Genomic DNA, 17616 nt, shown 5'->3' with positions numbered 1-17616 from the left:
ATGTTGTGGATAAAGATAAACATTAGGCTCCCCTTCCTCTTTCTAGTAGGTGGAAATTAAAATTTCTGCTCCAGTCTTCCAGCTCATTGGATTCTAGCTTCAAAAAGTTGCCACCTTCCTTGGGCCTTTGAATATCTATTTCATTTCCTACTTCTGCTGTCTAAGCCACGGATTCCGCTTTAAGCTTTCTTTGCATTTGGGTTTGTATTAAATCTAATTTGTTATGGGGTTACAGAGACAGAAGATTTTTATCTCTGCAATACAGTTTGTCTTGATTCTGCCTCAAATTCTGAAGCATACTAATTATGTTGCGTATGTCTTCTCAGCCTGGTGCTTCTCCTGGTGCAATACTGGGGATCAGCTCAGAACCGGACAGAGGTTGCTTTATGAATTGTGTTTTTATGAAAGATACTTAATGGTGCCGCCTAATTTGCAGGTGTTTGCTTTTCCTGATGGTTCATCCACCTCTTTGGGTTTGCCAGAGGATGTTCTTTTTGTTTAAAAGTATTTGGGGCAGCTCATGTTTTGAGTGAATGCAGAGGCATGGTAGTATGTGTCTGCCCTAGTGCCTTCAGATATTATCCATAATTAGAACTGTAAAATATACATGTTTAGATCTTAATTCAAAACACTGCTATACATAAGGCTTCAGATCTTGCCTACCTTACTCAGACAAACTGTGCCACTGAAGAGATTGAAATTTGGCCCAAATATTTTGAATAAATGGCCAAGTATTCAAACAGCAGTTGCTCGTGCTAGAGTTAAATTGTAGTTTTTGGCCATCCATTCTTTTATTTTAATGATCCTTTATGATGCAACTCACAAATTTACAGAGAAACCCTCTGTAAGCAGCACTTGCACGACAGTTACACCAACAAATTCCCATCTCTACATACCTACTAGTGAACAAATAGAATAAACTCACCTGAGGAACATTTCTCAGGCCTGATCTACAGCAATTATAGCCACTCAAGGGAGCTGGTTACAACACAATTCTTAATTTGTTGGGTAGCCAAAAGTTTATACATGTTCCCTAGCCTTGGACAGGCCCAAGTGTAGCCCTGTTAAGGAACACAACTAAGATCCCGTCTGCTTAGCATTGAAACTACATTATAATTGGGTCAGCGGATAACTGGGTTCTTGACTCGACTTTAGCTGTAGCATTGACAGCTTGGACACAAACAGTTACAGCTCTCAAGCCTGAATCCCATGCCTGCAAGCTGAACTTTGAAATGCCACCTTATAAAGCATATTGTATCATCTCCTGAATAAATTAATATTTAATACACCAGTCTTGTACTCTGTATAGGTAAACTCCACTGAATTAAGCTCCCTGTGGTCTGAATCACACACATGCCCCTTCATGAGTACAATTGGTCTTGGAAAGAAGGTGAGTGTATCTGTGCTTTTAGAGTGAAATTCACCCTTGTGCAGAGGGCCTGCACAAGGCCTATGCACCGGGCCTGCACAAGGCCTATGCACCGTGTAAACTCTCAAAATGGGACTTAAGTGGGGCATAGGCCTTCTACTATTATTTATATTAAAGTAACGCCTACAGGCCCTAACTGAGATTGGGGCTCCATTGTGCTAGGTGCTGTACATACATCTAGGGACAGAATCCCTGCCCCAAAGAGCTGTCAATCAAGGCAAGATAGATAAATGGTGGGAGAAAGGAAGTATCCACATTTACAGCTGGGGAATAGAGAGGCATAGAGAGACTTGCCCAAAGGCATGCAGGAAGGCAAGGTCAGGAACTGAACCCACATCTTTTGAGTTCCAAACTAATATTTTATCTACAAGGCCCCTTTCTGCCTATTCATTGCTTAGGGGTATCTGGACATCCATAGAGTATGTGTGAAAAATATTTGCAAATCCTGAGCATTTTAATGAATTTTAGCATGAATAATCATATGTCTGAAAAACTCATACCAAAAAGTGGATTATTTGCTATTCACTTATTTGTCTTCTGATTAAAAGTTTCAGTCTTCAATTCAGAGAGCAGAAGCAAAAGCCAATAACTTAGATACCCGCCCCAGACACATACAATAGCAAACAGTTACTTTCAGAAACCAAGTATGTCCCCAGAAATCAGGAAGGATCCATTTGTAAATAATTTGGGAAAGGAGAGGGCATTCAAACATGCTTACAATTTGCAGGAACACCTGTATGTTGTCTTTTTACTTGAAAAATATCTTGCACTTGAAATTCCTCAAGATCTTTAGGAAAAAAAAAGTTGCTTGGATTTGTTGTCCTTACTCTTCATCTGATCCATCTAAAAGGACAGTGTAGGAGCAGGTGTCTAACTTAAATTTCTCGATTCCATTCTCTGTGCTTCTAGAGTTTCTCGTGCATCTCTTAAGGCAGCTGTAACAAACAAATGTTGACCAGGTGCAATTAAAAAACAAATGCTGATGCACACCAGAAAGCATGAAATTCACTTCCCTTCCTAGGGCTGGCACAACGAACGGTGAGTCCTACTTTAAACTTCTTTCAAAGGGTAAAGTGGGTTTAAAATGGCGTATATGTTTTGCACTGACCCTCTTGCAGGGGGTTGAATTTCACCCACCATGGATAAATTCACCAAGGATTTACCTAGGGGCTCAAAATTCCCTTCTGCATTTTAAAGTAGTTTTTGGACTCTCACCACATTTGTCTAGGTAAACGTAATGTAATACGAAACGTGGGGCTCTTTGCTAGTATTTCCCCCATATGTCCCAAAATGACCATAGTCCAAAAGCTGTGACTTTTCGGTTAACTGCTTCAGTTCACAATTCCTCACCAGAGATTTTTTTTTTTTTTCAGTGCAGCTAGGGCCAACCCTCCCAATATTCCATATAATCACACATATAAGACTGAACCTGGGATGCATTGAAGTATTGGCCACGGTGAAGAGGGTTAAGCAATTCAATGGTATTCTCTGCTCTAATTATAAAGTATGTTTTCCTCATTGCCTTGTGTGATTGGCCTCAGAATTTCTATAAAAGCAGCAAACACTCAAAGCAAAACATAAGCCCCTCAGCGTATCATGGAACTGAAACCGCTCAGTACCGATTGTGTGTCAGAAACACAAGCCCTGGCTAGTTACTGTATAATACACAAAATATTCTGCCACCCTTGCCCAGCACCACCACCTACCAGTAAATGATGGTGTAGTTACAGACAGTGAAGAGAAAAGCCACTGCATCGTGCCAGAAGCAGCACACGGTGATAAACATGATGTTATCACGGTCAGTCTGGTCCCAGCCTGCCCCTGCCCCCCCCCCCATGGTGGGTACAGCACAAACCCAATCTGGTTAGAATAAAATGATATATTATCTTTCATATACAGAACCCTTGTCAGCCCACCCAATGCCTATCATCCTTCCACCTCTTCCTCCTCCCATTACAATTAAAGGTGATGGATACTGCAGAAAGGCATTTTCACAAATATGCCATCAAGCTTTTAAATTAATTTCCTTCAACCGTGCCCTTCCCTTTCCATAAATGTTCTGTGACCAAGATTTTCCTGGCATGCATGAACAAAGCCACATGCACGAACAAAGCCACATGCACGAGTGTTTCAGCAAAACAGAATTTAAAATTTGCATGGGCAAGTGTTCATGTTGGGTGCGTTTGTGTCAGAGATTGAACCACCTCCACATCAGTGGCTACTTTTGAACACTTAAGTGTCAGCTCTGCACCAGGATGTGGCATCACTGATGGTCCCATTCCAAGTGCCCAAGGCACAACCACTACACAAATGGCTTTTCAGTTCCCTTGGGGGGGGGGTGGGGGAGAGAAATAATTTACAGTGTTTCATTGCCCTCCACCTCAGTTAAAAAGGAAGGGAGGGGAATAAAAACACGAGCTGAGGAAAGGGATTTAGAAGAAAAAGGAATTAAATTGATACATTAAACCTATTTTTTGAGAAATCTGCTGTTACTCCATTGTCATTTCTGCCCTGGCTTCACCAGTTACTGCTTCCAGTTAATAACAACAGAAAAAACTATACAGATGTCCCAAATGTTTTCTGACTGACTATCTCAAAGACTTGCGGTTTTACAGATCAGGGGTCTTCCCAGGACCTGAAGTACATTTATAATCAGTCGTAGCTATTTATCTAGATAGCTATGTGACTCGTACAGTGCTTGACTCCTTAAAATAAGAAGCGTCAGAACAAAGCGCTGGAACAAAAGTATTGGAAGTACACCATTCTGGCTCCCCAAAAGAGAGTGTTACCGCAGTGTTCCAGCAACAACCTGAGCGCTGGGCCCATGTCACTATAGCATCTGAGTGCCTGGTGAAAATTATATGCTATGAGACATTCATGATATTCCCCAGGACAATAACATGGTGATCAGACAATGCAATCACAGAATTAACCTTTTTATGATAGCTAATTACCACACAAATGCTTATTTGACTGCCCATTCATTCAATACCGCAACATACAGATAAGCATGAGCATTCTCAGCTGGAACAGCACTTATTCAGTAATACAAATACCATATGTGATTATTGCTTTCTGCTAAACCTGAAGGTAAATATATGAGAAATCTGCTATGGTCTAGAGAAGGAAGAATTACTAGTCATGCAATTTAAGTAAACCTGATAATGCTCCCTGAAATTTATACCCAGAATGGAGGGAAGGGATAGCAATCTCCGAGAGCTTGATATAGACAGCTTGATATAGACATAAGCCAAAAGTACTTGGTCAGGACAAATGACCTGCCAGAACCAGGATCCCTGGGTGAGGACCATGCTAACACTGAAGAGCTCCAGGATGGGGTGATCTCCTATGAACACTTCCAGCAGACAGCAGATGGCAGTGCTAAATATACTGATGAGCAGTAGAAAGTGGATGTGTTGATCCAGCCCAGAGAGGTGCAGGACATGAAAGTAGAAGACACAACCTGCCAAAATTCAAACTATATAATTCTGCTTCATTGTTCCTCTTCTAGCCAATCAGCCACCACAGGCCCCTGGAACTTGGGCTGCAATTAACGAAGTATACTTGTCATAATTCTGTGATCTGTGGATTTGGAACTCTTCATGGACGGGACTACTTTACATGTCTGTAGAGCATCTTCGAATTAGATAGGTCTGATTAATGTAGTTACACCAGAGGGGTGCTCTTCTGAGATTTTCTCCTTGATTTCTGGGGGTGGGAGGGGAAGAAAGAGAACTACCCCTCTCCCCACAGTATCAACGAAAGAGCCCATATAGTTGGACCTGTTCTGCACTATGTAACAGCTGATCTATTTCAGCCCAGAGGCGGATTTGTTTCACTGGTGGGTGAAGTGATTCTTGTAACTATAATGGGTCAAATTCTGAAGTCTTTATATCAACAAAACTCCATTTTCCTTGACCCCCAATAAGAACTCAGTAAAAACTGAGGAAGGACTTCAGGATTTGGCACGAAGTGTGGGTAGTTGTGTGACTTTTGGAGTGGGTGAGATAATTTTCTAAACAATGAATTATTTAATTACCCTGAATAAAATTTACCAACTTGAATGGAGTCATTCCAGGGAGGATCACTGTGTCTGTTCCAGTTCTAGGAAAGGCGATTCCAACCTGTAATTACTATTTTAAAACTAGACAGATTATTGTGGTTTTGGGTGGCAGAAGATCCATGGTGTTTCATCCCATTAGTGCATGCATGGATGCAATTTTTACTCAATTTTCATCGGGGAGGAGGAAATTGTTCCCCCTACTCTTCCCCCAACCTTCAGCCCACACCTGGGAGGAGGAAGGGAGGCAGAATGGAATCTGAGGCTGCTTTATCCATCCCTCATCGCTGGCTGGCTCTTTAGCAAATCAGCTAGGCAGAGGGGGGGCCACTGAAGTTGAAACTTGCTGCTCCTAGGACCACTCTATTCCCTCCTACTGGGCAGGCAGGAGGCTGCTTTCTGGTGCTGGATCAGCTGTTCACCTCCCAGCCCTAGCTCTGAGCAGAGAGCAGGGGCATCCCAGCCAGCTTGGGGGGGGGGGGGGGGGAAATGAGCTAGCTGCAGCAACCCCCTCCTCCTTCACGAAGTAGGGTGTGGTATGGGAGAGGTGAGTCCGTCCCTGAAAAATCATGAGATTTTTTTTAAATCACTATTTTTAAGACAAAGTAATAAACTTGGGATTCTTTTTACTTGTCTTCTGAGCCTTTAGGGTTCACTCCCTTCATGTTTTCAAAAACTTTTTTCTGAAAGCACAAGAGGTAAAAACTTAATTAATTAGTTAATTAGTAGCAGGAGTTAAATGAAAGCTGGGAGTCTCTTGCAAAGCACGATGCCAACGCCTGGAGCTTTAAGAAGAAAAGAGTAGACATTTGATAAAATCACAAGAGAGTTGGCCAGGCTGGAGTTGCTGGGCGTGGGACAAAGAGGCTCAGGGAGATTTGGGGAGGAGATGTGTCTGAGGCGGGGGGGAGGGGGAAAAGAGAGCTTGGCATTGGGGAGGATGAGGTGTGGGGCAAGAGGGACTGGAAATCTGGAAGGCAGAGTGAGGGAGGGGATGTTTGGGGAGAGCACTATTCAGAGCCAGAGGAGGAGTCACTAGGGACTTTGTTATTGTGATATATTTCAAGTGGGAGGTGCTCAGATACTGCCCTGAGGGCTGATTATACAACATGCCAAGAGAGATCATCACATGCCAATGGCTTCTGTGGAGCTTTGGGGGACTGTGATTCCAGAGCTTAAAGAGATCTGAAAAAAGTGTGTGTGTGTGTGGGTGGGGGGTCTGGTCTGTCATAACCTGGGAGCAGCTACTTTGGTAAGACAGCACTTAAAAGGTGAAAGTGAGCCCCTCAGGGAATGTCTACAGTGCAGCTGGGAGCGAGCCTCCCAACCCAGGGAGACAGACTCCTATTAGCTTGAGAGCCCGAGCTCCAGCTTGCCCTGGCAACATCCATGCTGTTCTAGTCAGTGCCTTAGCTCAAGCCCCCCCAGCACAATCTGTGTACCCAGGCTGGGAGGCTCGCGTCCTGCTGCAGTGTAGACATACCTCAGTGACCCTGGTCATTTTAATTTATTGGGAGGGGGGTGTCAGAGACTCCCTGCCACACACACACACAAAGTACCATGGGTCTCCCCACCCATAACTTTGATGACAAAATGTCTCCACTGGGTTAGTGCCATTCCAGATAGATCTGGCAGGGCTGGAGTGTCAGGCTTCGGGGAACACCGCACTTGGCAAGGTTTGCATCCTCCTCCTCCTCACCTCACTCCTAAGATTATAAACGGGAGCAGAGGTTAACTTAGTTCTACCAACAAATCTCCTTTAGAGGTAACCCGTCCCTCTGCTACTATGGGTATGTCTACACTGGAGATATAGGTGTAATTTCCAGCTCAGATAGACATACCCATGTTTTTAATAGCCGTGTCGCTGTGCCCCCATGGGCAGTGGGACTGCTTAGCCGTCTGATTATAATCCTGTCCGAGACCCTAGGTATGCACTCAGGGCAGCTAGCCCATCCTGCTGCCTATGAAGCCATGGCTACACTGCTATTTTTAGCATGCTTGCTTGATCAGAGCTAGCATGGACATGTCTACCCAAGCTGAAAATTACACCTTCAACTCCAGTGGAGACACACTCTGAGTACTTTACTAACTGCCACCTTGCAAAGCGATGGACCAGCACACAGCATTCCACCTCAAGGAACCTCCAGCCAGCAATCAAACCATCTGGACCAAGAAACTGACCTAAGTGTTTACCCTCCTTGAGAATACATAGAGTGCAGCAGAAATGGCAAAAGGTCTCAGGGAAGCAGTGATCAGAGTACTTTGCATACTTACATTAAGTGGTATGGTTAGCGTAAACAGAGCAAAGGGACGTGATGATATAAAAATAGCATGGACATCAAAAGTTATGTAAACTGAAGCCTGAGCTTGCATATTGTACAGGTTATGTCAGACACAATGCTTACTCTTAGTTAGATGGTTAGTTAATGTGCAAAGGAATAAATATGCTAGAGTATAAGGACATAGTTGGAGACTCTCAGGAGAAATCCACCATGACCTGCCTATGCCTCAGGAAAAAGTAATTGATCAATGCCTCTTTCTGTGTGTCTGCCATTCATTGCTTTTATCATAATTGGGAGAAGAAGAAAAAAAATCAAGCCAGCAGCCTGTGCCTTATTTGAGAGAGCGCACAGATGTTGTGGAGTTGGCCAAGACAGTGCATCCTGCTCTCGGGCAAAGGAGGACGACAGAGAATAACAGCTAGTAGTTGTGGCAGATCTAAGCTGAAATGAAGGTTAAATGCAGAGGGGGAAGCATTACCTACGCATTAGAAGGGTGACACCAAACAAAATCCGGCAAGTGCTAATGATGGCAGATTTGCGGGGGTTAATGTTGTAGACAAAGCATATTATCTGAATCTGTTTCATTGACCCAAACTTCAAGAGTACACATCAGGGTCTTTCTTCTCATGTCTCTGGAACCACTCCCAGGGCTGGGGAAATCCCTTGCCGAATCCAAGAGTCAGTAAGGGCACATACTATGTTACAGGAAGAGAATCTTCACTCTGTTGGAAAAATGTCACAGATGCTGCTTTGACCTAAAAAGTTGCCAAACCTGAAACCCAGCCCTCTTACAGAGCAGCTATTAGTGAAATATGATCTCTTCCGTAAACTGAGTAAACTCACATTTTTAAGGTACGATTCTTCTAGACCCCCTTGCCCGGCTAGTAGGACTCCCTCACTGTACAGAGCTGGAAGAACAATTTGATAACACAGGTCTGCTGACCACAGAACCATACCTAATCCACTAGCCCACAGTGGTTTTGAAGCAAGAATTTTTACACCCCCTACTCTTTGTCTCCCTCCCCTGTAAAATAGAGATAATGGTATTTTCCATAGGCATTAGCTAAAATATGCAAGATTTTAGCTGCCCATGCTCCTGCTTGCCCTCCCTTGTGCTTGCCCCGATGATGAGTATCTTAAAGAAACACTTCAATTAAATAGGATGTTGCCCCCAGATAATTATGGTATAATTATTACCTTAAGGTAGGAACCTGAGAGGCTTTTGCCTATGCCCCTGACAACACATGGCAATCACAGTGTGCTAGGAGGCAGATACTACAAGCATGCCTATATGGTATCTGAGAGACAAAGTGGATGAGGTAATATATTTGATTGGACCAACTTCTACTGGTGGGCGAGACAAGCTTTCAAGCTTACACAGAGCTTCAGCTGAGTGATATCTGCAAACTTACCATTACCACAAACCCCCTCCATCCCCCCACAAAGAATTAGTCAGACACTCAGTGAACTGGATTTGAAGATCCCCTTCTATTGACTTGTTTCCCCATCACTGTGACAGGTATTTGATAGCCCAGCTATCGTGCAAACAGCTTAGCCTTATATCAGTGTTACTAACCTTCAATAAACAGCGCCATGAAGCGATCCAGCCCCTGGGGTACCCAGAACTGGAAATAGGTGAGCACATCCACTATGCCGGAGATCCTGAAGAACAACTACATGGTTGTGTGCTGCCAGGTGGTTAGCATCACCCATTTGTGGGCCTCCTTATCGTAGAGATGTAGGTAAGGGCCACCAGGTGCAAACATCTCACCGAGCATTCCTTAACAACAGAGGCAAACAATGAGTTGGGCCTTCTTCCAAGTGAGGGCATGTTGGAAGGGAGAACGTTTTCAAGGTTAGAGCGACTTTAACAATGCATTGAGAAATCTATTTAGTATCATCAGTCAGTGTTTGCAGGGCTGCCCAGCGGAGGGGGAGGAGCAAAGGGAGCACTTTTTGCCCCTGGACCCCCATTTGAGAGGGCCCCAAACTGCAATGCCATGCATCAGATCATAATGCCTGCAGCAAGGAGCAGGCCCTAGTCCCACAGGACAGGAGCTGCCACTGTGAGGTGAGTGCAGGGCAGACTCGCTTTCCAACCCTGCTCCCACCCCTCCTCAGTGGTCATTTTTTGGAAGGGTAGGAGGCTTCAGTTTCAGATTTTGCCCTGGCCCTCCTTCCTCCCCCCAAAACCCCTCTGTTGTTTTGTTTGAGCTGATGCTTCTGAATGTGAAAGACAAATAGCAGTGGCAAAAGCCAGGCATAGTGCAGCCAGATGCTGTGTAAGCTTCCCTCCCACCCCAGCTCTGCCTACATCCTGCGATCTCAAACTGCAGCAAAATCCTACAATTCCAGTCTTGGGTTTCCACACATAGGGGCGAGAATGCATCTTAGTTATAATTTGCTACTCCAGCCGTGGGCCTTTTCAAAAGGCCCAGAAAGGATGGTCATGTATCTATGGAATTGGATTGGGGGAAAAAAGAGAATTTGTACAGAGAGTCTAGCACACTATGGCTCTGGTCCATGACTGGGGCTTCTAGGCACTGCCATAACACAAATGAATAATAGATACGAATTCAACTCCTGGCACTGCCACAGACTTCCTATGTGACCTTGGGCAAGTCACTGAACCTCTCTGAGCCTCAACTGCCCTGTCTGTATAATGGGAAACTACTTCAAATTGATGCTGTGAGGGTAAATCCATCCAAATAAATCCAGATATTATTGTGATGGGTGAGATATACATCTGCTAGATAGACAGACTGCCACTTGTGCCAGGTTTTATTATATGCTCAACAACAGCTCACTATAGACTGGAATGAGACCAAACTTGTTTGAACACGACTCAGGATTCTAGAGATGACAGATTTCACACTAAACCATCTCTAAGCCACCCAGTCTCCTACCTGTACTCCCCACTCACTCTGTTTTGTTTTGGATCATGCCCCTGTTCATTGGGTATTAAAGAGTATTGATTTCTGGCTACTTCACAGTTGACTCACTCCTCTGCCCCTTCTTGAGCCCACATAATCCTGCCATTTTCCTGCCCCACGCAAGGGATAAGGAAACAAGTTAAATTAAGAACACTCCTGCCTGGGTTGGCGAGGATGTGCTATGGTTTTATTGTGGGGATGGCAAACTATATCACTGGAATTACAGCCTCAGAAATTAAAGGTTTCAGAGTAGCAGCCGTGTTAGTCTGTATTCGCAAAAAGAAAAAGGAGTACTTGTGGCACCTTAGCGACTAAATTGGTTAGTCTCTAAGGTGCCACACGTACTCCTTTTCTTTTTTCAGAAATTAAAGTATTTATATTCAGTGGTCACACAAAGATCAAGGGTATAGCAGGACCAAAACCTTGCACGATGTAGAAATTTTAGGACACCTGCATTCCCTAAAAATGTTACTTCTCTGGACGCAACCTCCCATGCCGGGGAAAAGGGGGAAACCACAGAGAAGAATCTTGCTGAAATCACTCATGCGCCAGCGACAGCCCGGTCTGAGTCCAAGCAAGTGTGTGTGTCTGGATGATTTATATAATAACTAACTCTTGTCAGCAATTATTGTTGGATTTGTGAGCGGCTGCTGGGTGTGGGTTGGTGGACTGTGATAAACAGGAGGTCAGATTAGAGGATACTGTGGTTTCTTCTGGCTTTAAACTGTATGACACATGGATTCGTTTGAATTATTCATTGAGAGCGAGGTAATCCCAGAAGCTGCAAGCGAGATAGTTGTCCTTACCCAGCAGAGCCCAGAAAGCTTTGGCCATCCCTCTAGGAGCTCCAGTCTCTGGAAGCGCAGGTTTGTGCGGACAGAGGGCTTCATCTTCTGATTGAAGTATTTCAGCGGGCATTTCACAGCCCACCAGAGCCCAAAGAGCAGGAAGAAAGTTCCTGGAAGGGTGTGTCCTTGGAAAGTTCCCATCACAGAGACAACTCTCAGGACACCTGGATCTATGAGGCAAACAGCTTATGTAAGAACCCTAGAAGCATGAAGTGACTATTTATATTTGGGTTTTATACTGCTGCCCATTGCCATAGTCCTCTGAGCTCCTAATGGTAAAATGTTTTATGAGGCATCTTGTTAAAACATTGGCAGCCCCTCACTCCTCTTCCAACATTTTTCCAGGGTGAAATGATTCACATCCTCCCATCCTTAAAAAAAATCTCTATGTAATCTATTGAAAGTCATGAGTCAGACTGCCCAAAAATTAGGAGATTATTTTAAACAAGAAATAGATTTTTTTTTAAAAGAAGTGATAAATTGGGGTTATTTTTATTTGCCTTTTGGTATCCAAATCCTTTAGGGTGCATTCAGTTCACATTTTCATGCTTTTTTCTGCAACCATAAGGACTAGAAACTTATTTTGTTTTTGTTTTTTAAATGAAAGCTGAGATTCTTCCATAGTCACATACTTCCAAGAGCTGGAACCTTAAGAAAAACATGAAATATCACAAGATTCATGATAAAATTGCAAGAGATAGGAAGACTGCATTCATAAGCCCACCACACTCTTGTTCTTTAACTGATACATGTGATCATGGCTTGACTTTTAACAAAAATGTACCAATCCAAGGCAGTAGGCACAGATGAAATTTAGTTAAAAATAATTAAATTAAAATGTAGTCAGGGTCCATAATTTAAGCCTTCCCAAGGCCAGCAAAACAGGAAAGCAGAAAGACAAGAGTATTGTAATCAAATACCTTTGATCAAAACTAGGAATGGGTGAACTTGTTCCATCTAATTTCACACACACCTTGAATGGCGTGAGTTCAAGAGGTCAGCTCCATCTCAAATCCACTCTAGAAGCGAAGGGATGAGTTAAGAGAGAAAGATACAGTGAAGGAGAAGGTGGGAAAAGAGCAGATTGCGGACCACATTAAAGAAATGCAAACAACAAATGCATGAGAAAACAGAGCAAACGGGGAGAAAGACAAAATCCTAATGGAAACGACACATTATCTAAAAAGCACCCACTAGTGGCAGCTGATGGGGGGGAAAGGTCCGCTTTTCCACACAGCCCAAGTTTTCCTTCAGCTAGAAAGCCATGAAAAATTGAATCAGCTTTGGAATAAAGGTGGGATTTTCCCATTTGTTTTTTAATAGTAGAAGGTGGGGGGAAGGAAAGGTTTGTGAACTCAAACTAGCTTTACAAGCCTAAAATAACATCCTGAGTTGGGAACAAACAAGGACTGAAATTTCCTAGGGGAGTGGGGAGATTTAATTATTGGGTTCACTGTACCTAATTACCACCACTTCATGCCGACTTACGTAGGGGTCTCCTTTTCTCCAGATCCTTTCCTGGCAAAAAATAATAATGTGATGCAATTGCAAAAAAGGCTAAAATTCTGAGGTGTGTTAACAGGAGTGTCGTATGTCTGACATGGGAGATAATTGTCCTGCTCTACTTAGCATTGATAAGACCTCAGCTTGAGTACTACGTAGAGTTCTGGGTACCACCTTTCAGAAAAGATGTGGACAAATTGGAGAGCATCCAGAGGAGAGTAACAAAAAAGATAAAAGGTTTAGAAAACCTGACCTATGAGGAAAGGTTAAAAAAAAATCTGGGCATGTTTAGTCTTAAGAAAAGAAGACTGAAGGGGGAACCTGATAACAGTCTTCAAATATTTTAAGGGCAGTGTCATAAATATAAAGGGAAGGGTAAACACCTTTAAAATCCCTCCTGGCCAGAGGAAAAATCCTCTCACTTGTAAAGGGTTAAGAAGCTAAAGGTAACCTCGCTGGCACCTGACCAAAATGACCAATGAGGAGACAAGATACTTTCAAAAGCTGGGAGGAGGGAGAAAAACAAAGGGTCTGTGTCTGTCTGTGTGATGCTTTTGCCGGGGACAGAACAGGAATGGAGTCTTAGAACTTAGTAAGTAATCTAGCTAGGTATGTGTTAGATTTTGATTTCTTCAAATGGCTGAGAAAATAGCTGTGCTGAATAGAATGAATATTCCTGTCTGTGTGTCTTTTTTGTAACTTAAGGTTTTGCCTAGATGGATTTTCTATGTTTTGAATCTGATTACCCTGTAAGGTATTCACCATCCTGATTTTACAGAGGTGATTCTACAGAACGTGCCCCCATCTCACAGAACCTAGCACAATGGGGCCCTGGTGCATGACTGAGGCTCCTAGATGCTACCAGCATAGAAATATTGTAATTATTAAACTGCATTTTAAGACCTAGCATCATAGATTTACCTTCTAAAGTAATGTATAATGGCATTAATTGTAAGCCAACCAAATTTTAGATACAATGAAAAAAATAGGCATAATATATGAAAATTATTTAATCAGTATAAATACAATTTATCTTTTATTAGTAAAAATCAACGTTCAAAGGATCCATATAATCAATAAAATATCATGTAAATACTTTGCCTTGGTACTAGGGTGACCTGACAGTTACAAAAATCGGGACGGGGCGGGGGGCAATAGGAGCCTATATAAGAAAAAAGTCCCCAAAATTGGGACTGTCCCTATAAAATTGGGACATCTGGTCACCCTACTTCGTACCCAAATATTTTATTTGTTTATAATGGCAGATATAGTGGTAAATTTATGCATTTTGAAATAATATTCTATTTCACATATTCTGAAAGTATATTTAGAATAAAATTATTTGCTCAAGCTCTGATGAACCTGAAGTTTAATGAGAATGCATTCACCTAGGAATAGAGTGCAGTGGACAAGAATTAAATGTAACTGTTGGAGAAGCTTTTAAGTCAAAAAGTTGTACTGTTATTTTGATCAGATCTGATTTTAGACTGCCACATCTCTGCTGATATTTTGTAAAATCCTGCAGAGACCCGCCAGGTTCATATTAACATATCTGGGTAATGATTTCATATCTAATGTTAGAACAAAACAGCTTGTAAGAGGGACTATAAAAGGCAGCCCTTTTTCACATCCGTCCATACTAAATAAAGTAAATAAATAAATAAAGGCAACTAACCAACCAACCAAATAAGGCTATAAAATTTATAGCCAATTTTGTTATATTTCCTGGGCTTTCCTAGAAACATTCAGTATCTCATTATGACTCTCAGTTAGCAATTTAGACATGATGGGCATAGGTTTATCATTTTCCCGCCTTTTTCAGCCAGATCTGACAGACTCTGTGGGGGCAGCTGAAGGCCCAATTTAAGCACTTCAGGGAGGAATTTCTGAAGCAAACAAATAATATTTTCCCCTTCAGTGGTGCCTGGTATGAGATCTATTTTCTAGGTCATTCTGCTTCTCTTCATATTTGTCCATTCTTTTTCAGTGAGATAAATTTCACCCCTAAACTCATTAGTTTACACAGCAGTTTGTTATTCGTTTTCTATATAAGCCAGATGAGATTGAATACTGAAGGCCTCTCTAGAAAGGACAAAAATAATCTTTGAAATCATCTCCAATCTCTGTCAGATATTTTCAGTGCTGCCATGTCTTGAGTTAGACTCTGCAGGTCAGTGAGCCAGACTGGATCATTTGTTGGCCCTTTTAAACTCATGAATCTCTCTTTAATTACCCATATTTTATCCAGTCACTTAAGATTTAGCTTTTGAGAGAGAAACTTTTTGTCAATTTGTCCAAAAGATATTAATTTAGAATAAACTTGTGGGTGAGGAGTAAGGACATCCAACATCAGGCAGCCATCTTGCCAGGTACCATAAAACATGCTCCCACCTTTGTGCAATAATTTTTATTATAAAACACACAAGGTTACGTTGTGAAACCATCCATAAGTTACACTCATCACATTTCCTTCTCTACATCCCGATTATTGACAAAAAGAGAGACGAAGATATTCATCTGAAGAATGTTCCTCAGACCCCATTTATGGCACAATTATAACCACTCAGGGCACACGCTTACAAACACAATTTTTAAATTTGTTGCGTAGATGTGACCTTGACCACATTCTTTACCCAGGCTTGAATGGATCCAACTTTAGCCTTGCTAATAAAACAGATAAGTTCCATCAAAATGACAAGTTGGAAACACTTTCTAGCTGGGTCACTGGACAACTGTATTTTAATCAGATCTTGACTCAGCTGCAGCTGTAGTGTTGACAGGTCATTTGGGGATGTAGTCCACATTACGCTGGACACAACCACGTTGTGACTTGCCTGCTGTATGTACAAACTAACCTTTGCATTTCTACCTGAACAATGTACTGAAGCACATTATACCAGTGATTCTCAACTGGGGGTATGCAAGAGGTTTTCCAGGGGGTACATCAACTCATCTAGATATTTGCCTAGTTTTACAAAGGCTACATAAAAAGCACTAGCGAAGTCAGTACAAACTAAAATTTCGTACAATGACTTGTTTATATTGCTCTCTATACTGAATTGTAAGTACAATATTTATATTCCAATTGATTTCATAATTATATGGTAAAAACGAGGAAGTCAGCAGTTTTTCATTAATAATGTACCGTGTCATTTCTGCATTTTTATGTCTGATTTTGTAAGCAAGTAGATTTTAAGGGAAGCGAAACTTGGGGGACACAAGACAAATCAGACTCCTGAAAGCGGTACAATCGTCTGGAAAGGTTGAGAGCCGCTGCATTCTACAACAGTGATTTATACAACACTGATTCCTTGAACACCCACGAATCTAGCATTTCCTGGTGCCTGAGTGACAGGTGCGCTCCCAATGAGAACAATTTGCATTGTTAAGCATTTCAGTGCTTTTATTCGTATAGCACCTATTAGTTTAGAGTACACTAATGTAAAATGCCAGCTGCGCCCTTTTGCTTGCTTGCTGAGCAATGGCAAGAGCAAAAAAGAAGCTGTGTCAAAATTTCAAATACCTGTCCATTTTTCAGAACTGAATTGAGGGCAAAGTAAGGAGATGCTAAAAGACGCTGGCTCTATGGCTAACAATCTACAGAGGTGAATATTAAAAACAGTCACAATTCAGTAGTGCCAGTCATAAAACAAACCCCCTGATTCACAAATAAATACTGTCATAAAAAAATTGTGATTCCTGTTGAATCATGTTATTCAATGTGAAGTATTCAGGAAACCACTGTGTATTTGTGATGGGTTCACAACCCTCCAAATCTTCAAAAATTATAACAGGAATGAGTATTTGTCCACAAAATTCATCCCCTTAAATGTATTATTTACTGTTCAACTAGTTATTGATTATTCTCTTGTTTAAAAAGCTTCAGTCATCAAGTCAGGGAGCAGAAACAAAACTGTGCGACCAAGACAACCAACCATACAATAGCAAATAGCCGAAACAAAATCACAGACTGAAAATTAATCTTCCAAACTACTCAGTGAATACTTACTAAAAACCAAATTTGATTTTTAAAAAATAATTCTGACAAATAATTTCAATGTTTATTTTAAGCATTTTTATTTACATTTTCACAGTTGCACAAAATATTGTGTTTTAAGCTTTTTTAAAATTATTTTTAGCAGTTAAATTTTTACAGTTGTGGGAAATATTATGCCAGACACTGGGTGGGGAGGCCAGACAATTATTTAACAACAGCAGACATGGAGATTCAAAATGTTAAAGCTTTATCACCGTTAAAACAACTATTAACATGACATGTCAAAATATATAAAATAAATATCCTTAAATCAAACTCTAATCAGTTTTCAAGCAGTATTTTTCTTAGTTTACCTCTCTGTAAACTTCAGTCATCCTTGATGAAACTGCTTTTCCCCCATCAGTTTGTATGTGTGTAGTGAAATCAACTTTTACTGATAAATATCTAATCCTTCCAAGTCTAAATATATTCTGACAGAAGAGGCTCAGTGTTATGTTTTGGCACACACACAGAGAATTAGATTTTAAAAAACCCAATTATACTCTTCCTGGAAGGTTGCAACTT

At 41.7% G+C, this 17616-nt stretch overlaps 1 pseudogene; it reads right to left on the bottom strand.

The window, feature by feature from the left end:
- Window positions 1–2252: 2252 nt before the first annotated feature.
- Window positions 2253–11693, bottom strand: LOC125625294 (transmembrane protein 45B-like; annotated as a pseudogene).
- Between the last annotated feature and the right edge of the window lie 5923 nt (window positions 11694–17616).

This window comes from Caretta caretta, chromosome 22, assembly GCF_965140235.1.
Source record: "Caretta caretta isolate rCarCar2 chromosome 22, rCarCar1.hap1, whole genome shotgun sequence".
Lineage (NCBI taxonomy): Eukaryota > Metazoa > Chordata > Testudines > Cheloniidae > Caretta > Caretta caretta.
This window is presented reverse-complemented; position numbering and strand designations above follow the sequence as displayed.